At 42.4% G+C, this 10,941-nt stretch overlaps 1 protein-coding gene across 1 annotated transcript in view; it reads left to right on the top strand.

Annotated features, from left to right (window-relative positions):
- CACNA2D3 (calcium voltage-gated channel auxiliary subunit alpha2delta 3) overlaps positions 1-10,941 on the top strand; it is a 636,447-nt gene that overhangs the window by 243,842 nt on the left and 381,664 nt on the right. The window lies entirely within an intron of this gene.

Below are 10,941 nucleotides of genomic sequence, written 5' to 3'. Positions count from 1 at the left end.
CTGACGTTCCGCAAGTGCCATGAGCACTATGGGTAATTACCTTTGGGGCGCTGATACTTTTATGTGACAACAAACACATTTCCCTCATTGATTTTTAAAATACCTATAAAAATAAATCTGTTTTCATTTAAGTTCTTCATGTATTTTTATATTAATTGTCTCCCCGGCCTCGTGAGATTTGCTCTATTACTCTCATCACCCATATTTGCATTAAATAAAATCGAAATCAAACTTCATTTATGCACAAAGGATGAAAAACGTGATATCCTGTGTATGAAAGCGCAACTTATTATCTTATCCTGAAACTAGTGATAAATCATACGTAAGGAGGAAAGCGCCATCTACAGGCTGTGAGAAATAATTGCAAGTGAAAAAGACAAAAACATTTGTGGTCACAATCTGTAATAGGTGAAGTTTCAAAAATTGTGTGCCATCGATAGGGATCTGTTGAATTCATATGAAACTGGATCTGCAGTCCATATAGTTCTGTCCCTTTTAATATGATGAAACGGTCTTCAATGTTTTCATACACTTTAGTTGGTACTACATAGGCAGACCGGTGCATGATATGAGTGGTGATCCAGAATATCTGAATGCTTTTAAGAAGCCTATTAGAAGACTTGACTATCGTTCGTGCAGCCATCTCTTCTAGCATTATTGGCCGCACATTTACTATGACAGAAGGATATATATGGCAAACTAACAACAATTTTTTAAAAATATATATATAATTTCTGAATGTTTCACAATTGTTATTAGCCATGAGTAAGACTCCTTGAGAGCCGAAATGCATTGGTAACCCCTCTTTTTTCTGCTATGATGATATGTTTTTTAAGTCAATGAGGTCACTGTTGTTTATCTAAGAGCTGAAACTCTTCACAGGGTTTTCCCAGTAACAGCATTTCTCCCATCTACTGCAGAATACTTTGAGAAACTCTCAAAGATTTCCTTGAGAACTTCTGTTTCTTATAACTCTGGACATGGAGAAGGTATGGAGGACTTGGTCTAGGAAACTTGTAAATATTTTTTTCACTTTAATGAAATCCAAGAGTATTAGAAAGTTTCTTCTAGAAATTCTTTAACATGTCACAAAGACACCACAAAAGTTTTGATCAGTCAGGGTCTGGATGTTCAGACCACCCTAAAATACTAGAACAAGATGGAAGAAGTGCTTGATTGACCCTTCGGGACCAGGCCAATTTAAATTTTTGCGTTTTCGTTTTTTCCTCCTTGTGCTTAAAAGGCCATAGCACTTGCATTTTTTTTTTTTTACCTAGAAACCCACATGAGCCCTTTTTTTTTTTTTTTGCGCCACTAATTGCACTTTGCAATGACAGGCTGAATTTTTTCATAAAGTATACTGCAAAAGCAGAAAAAAATTAAATGTGTGGTGAAATTGAAAAAAAAACAAAAAAAACATTTTTTTTTATTTGAAGGGATTTAGTTTTTACACCGTTCACCCTTGGGTAAAACTGACTTGTTATAAATGTTCCTCAAGTCGTTACGATTACAACAATTTGTAACATATATAACTTTAACCATTGTTAACAAATATATGGTCCTTAAAATCGCTCTATTACCATCCTTAGGCTATGTTCACACTACGTGAAGAGACAGGCCGTTCCGTGACCCGGCCGGGTCACAGAAGGGCCAGTCTCTGCACAGATCATCCCGGCCGGTACTGCAGTACCGGCCGGATGATCTTTCCAGCCGCAGTGTTCTGAGGCGGGCGCATCAGCGCACGCCCGCATCAGAACCTCCCACAGCTCACAATGAAGCAAGCGGCCGGAGCCGCTCGCTTCATTGTGTGAACTGACAGGTCTTTCTGCGTCCGCAATTCACTGAACTCACATGTCAGAAAACTGACATGTGAGTTATTTGCTGCCCCATATGGGATGCAGGCCGGAACGTATACAATGTGTATACGTTCCGGCCGGGATCCCACAGAAGATAAGGCTATGTCCACACCTCACAAAGTTTGGCCGATGGCAACAACGGACCTACTTTTACGTAGTGTGAACATAGCCTTATAGCGCTTTTATACTTTAGTCTATGGGACTGTGAGACTGTGTGTCATTTTTTGCGCCTTGATGTGTTCTTTCTATCGGTACCTTGATTGCACTTATGCAACTTTTTGATCGCTTTTTATTACAATTTTTCTGGATTTGATGTGACCAAAAATGCACAATTTTGCACTTTGGGATTTTTTTGCGCTTACACCGTTTGCCGTGTGAGATCAGGAATGTGATAAGTTAATATTTTGGGCGATTATGCACACGGCAATAACAAACATGTTTATTTATTTATTTTTATTTATAACATGGGAAAAGGGAGGTGATTTAAACTTTTATTAGGGGAGGGGGCTCTTTATTAATAAAAACACTTAATTTTTTTTTACACTTATACTAGAAGCTCCCCGGGGGACTTCTAGTATAAGTACACTGATCTCTTATTGAGGTCTATGCAGTATAGTTATACTGCATAGATCGATGAGATCGGCACTCGATTGCTTTTGACTGCTGGAGCCGAAAACAACCGAGTGCCAAGCCAGGATCAGCGCCATTACGGCGCAGACCCTGGCCGGGTAAGAACACGGGGATCGCCCCTCCATGACAACGTTGCGGGCGGGGGGATGCGATGTCCCCACTAGACACCAGGGATGAGGCTGCAGTATGTATTCAGATGCAGCTGTCAACTTTGACAGCTGCATCTGAATATTTATTTAGCGGCGGTTCAGAGCGCCCCAACTCTGAACACCCCTAGGCGGCCCAGGACGTATGGGTAGGCCCAGGGTCGTCTAGGGGTTAAGAGCTGCTTACTGCTGGACTCTGTAGTAAGTCTATAGAGCCTGTCTTATACAGTGAGTAGTGGAACAGAGGGAGAAGCACTTAGCTCAGTGCTTCTTCCTGCTTATTTTAGTAATCAATGAAGGTCTGAACAGATGCTGACTGATCAAAACTTTTTACCTGTCTCTGTGATATTTTAAAACAAATGAAGTGACAGTAACACTTTAATTGTGACAGTGTCATACTGGCCCATAGGAGGACCAGGAGGACTACCACTTTGAAGCCCAAAGAACAAAAAGACAACTTCATGCAAAGTAGACTTACGATGATTAAAGATGAGTGCAACTTGAGCATGCCCAAGCCTGATCATTCGGCAGCAGCTGAAAAAGTTAGATTACATATTTTATCTTTTTTTAATTTTTTAGTGCTTATGACTTGTAGGCTAAAAAAGAAGGGGTCAGCAATGGCATCCTGCTTGCCTAGGAGATCCCTTTCTTTTCCTATCCCATACCCTGGCTCTATCTGCTATACAGTATGCTGCAATGTGAATAGCACAGACCCAATATGTAATTATACATTTGTGTCACTGAAAAATGTTTTATGGTATTTTACTAAAGATGGAAAAAGCCAATTCGCAGCATCAGTGGAATTGTTACTGCAGCCTGTTAATACTCGGCCGCCATGTGAAAGCTTCCCTTATTGAATGAGTTTATCCCGCAGAATCTGACAGTAGTGGATCATAATCTGTCTTGAGCAGTATTTTTTTTCCCCGTAAAGTTGTAATTTTCTAGAAAATAGGTAATCTTAGCTCGACAGCCTTTTGGAAAGGTTTGATAGGGAAGTGTAACGGAATGATATTCATAGATCCTTTTAACTGGCAAATTGAAAAACCTACCTAATCAAAAGATGGCTGCGGTTCATCATGTTTCAATATCCTTCGGAGCAGACTCTATACACTTGGAGGAGTCTTCCCCAGCGCCAGCATAAGTTTTGATTATTGTATGCATTTATCAGCTGCCAGTGAATGCGCTTGTCTTGTGGCGCGGCAGAGAGGAGCATTGTGTGAAAATTCCTCCTGACAGAGCTGACACTTCTTTTTCCTTTTTTCTCGCAACGAATTCTCTAGCTGAATGAGCCTCAACCCTAGATGGTAAATGATTTCTGGACTATGCATTGACATATTGGAATTTGCTGTTAAATAACTGGCTAAAACAAGTTCTCCTGATATCATTGAGCGCTATATCTCTCTACAAGCACAGCACAAATCCGAGGCTGTTCTTTTTTAGATTATGAGTATTGTAGCTATGTATCGAATCCTGGACTCATTTTTCTTATCACCCATGAACAAAAAAGATTTAGAATTACCTTATAAGACTCAATGTGGAAAGAGAACCATGAAGGTGTGTTAAACAGTTTACTGTATAATAAAGGTTGTTTTGCTACTTTTTTCCTGTGGTAAAATCACAGTTCTTACAGCCCAATGCTCAGAGCTCCATTCACCCTAGGATAAGACTTTACGTCTTCTACTCTAACCGCTCAAGAATCCAATCTAGTGTAATCTGAAGATTCTAGGTCCTAGTGCTAAACCTGTATTTAACTTTTCCTGGATTGCTCTGTAAAAGGCTACTACATCTGTAGCTGCTACATCTAAAGCGCTGCGGAATTGGTTGGCGCTATACAAATATTATTATTATTATTATTATTATTATTATTATTATGAGTTCCGAGCTGCCAACTCACCATTGTTGTCAGGGATTTTAAAACATCCAGTGACTCAACATTCCCTCTGCGAAAGGACGCTCTATACTGGCTATGCAGAGCTTCCATTTCTGGAGGGAATGGTGTATGACAGGATGTTTCGAAATTGCTGGCAGCGGCGGAGAGCAGATGGCCCGGAACCCGGCAGCGGTGGCGACACATCTCACTCGCAGCCTCAGCAGGATAGTTAAAAGTAGTTTTATCTCGGAAAACCCCTTTAAGGTCAGTATCTCTGTTGGTCTAGAGCAGAACAAAAAGAGTTGATGGGGCAGCACTTACCACTGTTGCCTTGCAATATGCCTTGCCCATACTTACATAACTTAGCGCAGTCCACCAGCTTTCCATTCTCCCAGATGGCCAGTGCACAAATGACAATGGTTTCGGTGCCTGAGTGTGACCCTGTCACTGTCTGGGGGGAGGTTGCAAGTGGCCGTTTTTGAGTGTGTAAGACAAAGAGCGGTCACTTACAGCAGAGGGAGGACATAGGTAGGGAGACCTGAGATCAGCACCCTGTCAGGATGGGGCGGTGGTAGCAAGATGACAAGCCGGTTTACTATGGTGCCCCCTGGATGATACTACTGGCAGTACCTGAACCTGGCACTGCCTTGCAAGGGGGGTACCATGGAGGAAGACCACATGTTTTGCCAATGGGGGTGGGGACATTAGCCCCATAGCAGTTGCATGCTCTGCCTCCTTGGTAGCTACGCCTCTGCTCAAGAGCCTTTCAGTAGACTGATCTGTCAAAATGTCCGTTTTTGGCAACATTATCTGGACCCAAACACGTGGCTGCAGAAGTTAGATGCTGCCCTAGGGCTGCCAGGATAACATGGATACAGCCTATGATAATGAAGCGCATAAGACAATTTAATGTAAAATTCTTTATTTTAAGGTAAACTGAACAAGGATTTTGCCCCACACTCAAGAAAAAGTAAAAAAAATATATATATTTTTCTTTCAAATCAACTGGTGTCAGAAAGTTATAAAGATTTGTAATTTATGACAAATAGTTTATTGAAAATTTTTCAATTTTACAAGGAAATGTAACAGGGTCAGCAAACAACTGACCAAACAGTGATGAAATAAAAGAAAACAAAATACAACATAAATAAACATCCAATGGTTCCTCTATTGCCAGCAATATATATATATAGTGTAATAATAAGGTCACTTAGTGCGAAATAGATTACTCACACTCTTCTTGAGTAGGTAACGGTTGGTCACATACAGAATCCTAATTAACAAAGACTCCTGATAGCTCCTCCACTTGTGCCAGAATTTTTCAACTGAACTGGCCTTGTCCGATCTAATAACAATAGAGAGTTCCATTTGGTAATTAAAGTTTACCGCAGCTAGAATTTCTTTTAGAGCAGGGACCTCCACTGATTTCCACTTCCTTGCTATGGCAGTTCTAGTTCTAAAATATGAAATAAGACTGTCACATCCGAGAAGTGGAGATCATCAGTGTCCAATGCTAATAGAGCCATGCTAGGCCCCCAATTAAGTGGGGACATCAGTATCTTTTCTATAAGCTTACGAATCTTGTGCCAAAAGGGGATTAACACTGGGCACTCCCACCATATGTGTAGGAGTGTGCCTACATTTGCTTTACAACGCCAACATATAGGGTCAGAACCTGGGTATATTTTGGATAACCGGTAGGGTGTCAGGTACCATCTATACAATAGCTTTCTGGAAGCCTCTAAATGACCTATGCAATGAGATACCTTATTTGCTAAAGTAAACATATGGTACCAATGCTCCTTAGTGAAAGACCTCCCCAGTTCCTGTTCTCATTTCACTAAATGGTAGAGAGGTCAGTTGGGTTTGCATGGCTTTGTAAGCAGTAGAGAGGCAAAGATTTGTAATTTACTTCTATTTATAAATCTTAAGGCTTGCCATACTTATCAGCTGCTGTATGTCTTTTCAGTCTGACACAGTGCTCTCCGCTGCCACCTCTGTCTGAGCAGGAAAGGTTTTCTATGGGAATTTGCTACTGGTTTGGACAGTTCCTGTGTCAGCCAGAGATGTCAGCAGAGAGCACTGTGTCATACTGAAATAAAATACACCACTTCCTGCAGGACATACAGCAGCTGATAAGTACTGAAAGACTTGAGATATAAATTATAAATCTATATAACTTTCTAAAAACAGTTGATTTGAATAATATTTTTATGGAGTACCCTTTTAAAGAAAGGTAAATGAACTGGGGTGCTTATAGCCCATACAGTATGCATACTGAGGCTGGGTTCACACACAGTATATTTGAGGCTGTATTTGTGAGGCTGTATAGCAACCAAAACCAGGAGTGGATTGAAAACACAGAAAGGATCTGTTCACATAATGTTGTAATTGAGTGGATGGCCGTCATTTAATGGCAAATTTTTGCTGTTATTTTAAAACAACGGCTGTTATATTGAAATAATGGCAGTTATTTACCGTTATATGACGGCCATCCACTCAATTTCAACATTGTGTGAACAGAGCCTTTCTGTGTTTTCAATCCACTCCTGGTTTTGGTTGCAATGAGGACCTGACATGAGGACCAAATACAGCCTGAAATATACGTAGTGTGAACCCAGCCTGAAAGTGTACCCTCCCAAATACAATAACATCTCGCTATTTAAATGATTTCTCCAGTCTCTTGCTCTCTGTGTACTGGCTCCCAGCTAAGCACAGTCAGTGAAGCTAATCTTTCCTCATTGCCTTTTACCCATCAGCCCATCTATCATCCTGGCTGCTTTGTGCATTAACATTCACTGTCATCAAACATCTCCTTGTGAAGACCTGAATCAGCCAAGATGTTCCTGGTGTGACAAGCAAATAATGGCTTTCTTTAACTACTTTTCTTCTGGAACATACCATAGTTTTCCTTAAGCAAAGTAGGAGGAATGCATGCACTTTTGGCCTGCAGAAAACATTTGCAAATATTTAATAATGTATAGTCCTTGGCGAATGTCAATATTTTCCCGGGTCCCATGGAATATGCCATAGAGAATTAAAAGACTACTAAATAGAAAGTGACCGCTGCTTTGTGTTAGAGGGTAAATCTGGTGCTTGTGTAGGAATAGGCCATGAAGTATTATAGCGTCTCACACTTACCATAAGGGATTGGTTTTGCCTAGGGGGCAATCATTCAGTTTTTGGGCCTTCATGTTTTATTGGGCCTCCGAACTAAGCTGCACATACATATTCACAAGTATATGTATGTATATATATATATATATATATATATATCTTCTGAAATGCATAGTGGTCATTTGTCCCTTTTTGGCTGCTGTGGTTGTAATGGCCCAACGACCAGATCATGTCCCTTGCAAGAAATTATCCTGTTGACATACCAGCACCTCTATTCCCCAGGTTACTTCTTTTGGATAATCCTGGACACAATCCTGTGTGGATAATTGGAATCTCTCTGGATGGTGTAATCACGCTAGATTATTTCTAGCATTATTCCTAAACTGCCGTTATTTTAAAACAACGTTAAAACAATGGCCATCCACTCAATTTCAACAGTGTGTGAACATAGCCTCTCTGTGTTTTTAATCCACTCCTGGTTTTCTTTGAAAAATACTGTGCAAAATGACTGTGTGGGAACATAGCCTTAAAGGGGTTTTCCAGACAGCAGTAGGAATGTGTGTATAAGCAAATAAAAAATAAGAAACATTATGTATTTAAAAAAAAGTCCTATGTGCCTTGAAAAAGAGCACAAACATTTGGTTACTCAAAAAAGAGAAAAAATATGGGGCATTAATGTGAATGTAACATCAGGGAAATTCGCTTTAAGTCTTGCCCATGGATCAAACGGCGACGACGCGGGGAAGCCAGTGCCGCAGTCCTTTTTTTTAAACCACGGCCCGGTCCCCGTGTACGGCGCCATTCAATTAATGGGCAACGGCCGGGGGTAACGCATTGGAGGCGGGCCAGCCTGGCCCCATTGGGAGGAAACCCCTGCCCCTAGAATCAATGGAGCCGCGTCATAGAGGGGTGGGGGTTACCTCCCACTAGGGGCGTGCCGGCCCGCTTCCAGTACCTCACTCCCGGCTGGTGCCCATGAATAGAACGGCGTCGTACACGGAAATCGTGCCGCAGTTTAAAAAAGGACCGTGACACCGGCTTCCCCACACCGGCGTCGTTCTACCCATGGGCAAAGCTTAAAGGGGTACTCCAGCGGGGGGCGATTTTGGGATCTGGCCGGGGAGGAGGTGGCTGAGAGAAAAGACATCCACTCACCTCCCCGGATCCAGCAGCGGGTCCCGTATCGTGGCGCTCCGGTCCCCGGTTCCTGGCCGCTTCCTGGTGTCTGACGCGGGCTCGAGACGTGACGTGACGAGGCGAGATCCGTTTCAAGTCCGCGTAAATCCCGCTTCTGTCACTGACTGGCTGAGACGTTACGTCTCGAGCCCGTGTCAGACACCAAGAAGTGGTCGGGACCGGAACCGGGGACCGGAGCGCCGCGATACGGGACCCGCAGCTGGAACCAGTGATTAGAGTGGACGTCTTTTTCTCTCAGCCACCTCCTCCCCGGCCAGATCCCCAAATCGCCCTTCCCCTGGAGTACCCCTTTAAAGCGAATGTACCTGATGGTACATTCACTTTAAACCTGCATAAAGTCACATAGGATCAAGACACTGAGAAAAGGACAAAGGCTAACAGTATGCAACAGTTGCCACTTGTATGACTAAAGGTTTTTACTACAAAAAGGTATTATAAAATTAATTATTTCTATACATCACAGACCAATTTTTTTTTGCTTGTCAGTTGATTGTTGGGTCCCAGTTCCAAGGCCAAGTTTATGGGGAGCGATGTCACACAACTTTGCTTCATGCTTTATACATCTTGGCCGTTAGACAAAGAATTAGAGAATTCTCTGCTTCTCCATCTGGTTTCACTCAGGATGTGCATGGCAGATCTTATTCCCAGTCTTTCCTCAAGCCATGTCTTTGTTCTCACAATGATTTTCAGTGTCTGACTTTCTGCGCAGCCCTTCCAATTTCCATGTTAAAGGATTCTTAAATGCAAAATATGTCAGGTCCGTATCTCATGATCGTCACAATAGTAATAATTCTTACAATCTGGAGTTTCTGCGGCCCACACCAGTATTGCCTGTAAAAGACGTGTATACAAATGTGCCAATTGAATTGAATAGGATAGATGCAGCTTTCCCTGGCAGGAGAGATTGTGAATAAGATGGCTCGGGATATCATTGTTTCTCAGCAGCTAATAAGATTTCATTGGTGTTGTGTGTCAGAAAGGAGCTGCTTCTGCCATAGCAGACATATATTAGTCCCGGTTCACACTGCGTTTTTGGAGTTCGTTTAATGCATCTGTTTTTAAATGGTTACTTGACACACACCACAAAAATGTGGTCAACCACGTTTTTGTGTATGCTAAAAAAAAAAAAAGTTATGATCCGTTTTTTTTTTTTTTTTTTTTTTTTTATGTAATGGAGGTCAGTGGAAAAATTGATCCAAATGCATTTTTTTAAATTCATAAAAAGTATACTGTATGTTAGATGGACTGCATAAACGCAGTGTGAACGCACCCTTAGTCTATGTTCACACAACGTGATTATTGCGAACATATACGTTACCCTTCCTTCTATGGGACAGTAAACGCTCCGACCGGGATCTCTCGCGGCGCTGCAAACAACTGACATGTCAGTTTTCTGCGGCCATTATTTATGGAATAGCAGCCATAGAAAACCATGTCAGTGCACACTGTGGAGCGAGTGGGCTATAGAAAGTCCTGATGCGGGCGCACATGGATGCGCCCGCATCAGAATACTGCAGCCAAAAAGGTCATACCGGCAGGTACTGTAGTACCAGCCGAGATGATCTTTTCTGAGACCGGCCGTTCCGTGACCCAGCCGGGTCACGGAACGGCCGGTCTTATACATTGTATGAACATAGCCTTACATGAATGACCATTTGACATGAGCGAACCTGGAGCATGCTCGAGACGATCCAAACCCGAACTTTCGGCATTTGATTAGCGGTGGCTACTGAACTTGGATAAAACCCAAAGGCTATGTGGAAAACATGGATATAGTCATTGGCTGTATCCATGTTTTCCAGACAACCTTAGAGCTTTATCCAAGTTCAGCAGCCACCGCTAATCAAATACCGAACGTTCGGGTTTGGATCGACTCGAACCCGAACCCGGTTCGCTCATCTCTAATGACCATACATCTGCAGGGGATGTGCCCATACACATTATACTAAGGGCCAGACTTGCTGCTGCCAGCACATATAGGGTGTATGACCCTCCACAGACAGATGATGTTGGTGGGGGGGAACGGCCAGGCATAGCTGATTTTTGCCACCTGATCTCTTTGTTCTTGAACGGATAAGCTGGTGTTGGAGCTGTCAAGCTGTAGTGTACCCCTGCTCTCCCCTAA

This window comes from Dendropsophus ebraccatus, chromosome 4 (assembly GCF_027789765.1).
Source record: "Dendropsophus ebraccatus isolate aDenEbr1 chromosome 4, aDenEbr1.pat, whole genome shotgun sequence".
NCBI lineage: Eukaryota > Metazoa > Chordata > Amphibia > Anura > Hylidae > Dendropsophus > Dendropsophus ebraccatus.
This window is presented reverse-complemented; position numbering and strand designations above follow the sequence as displayed.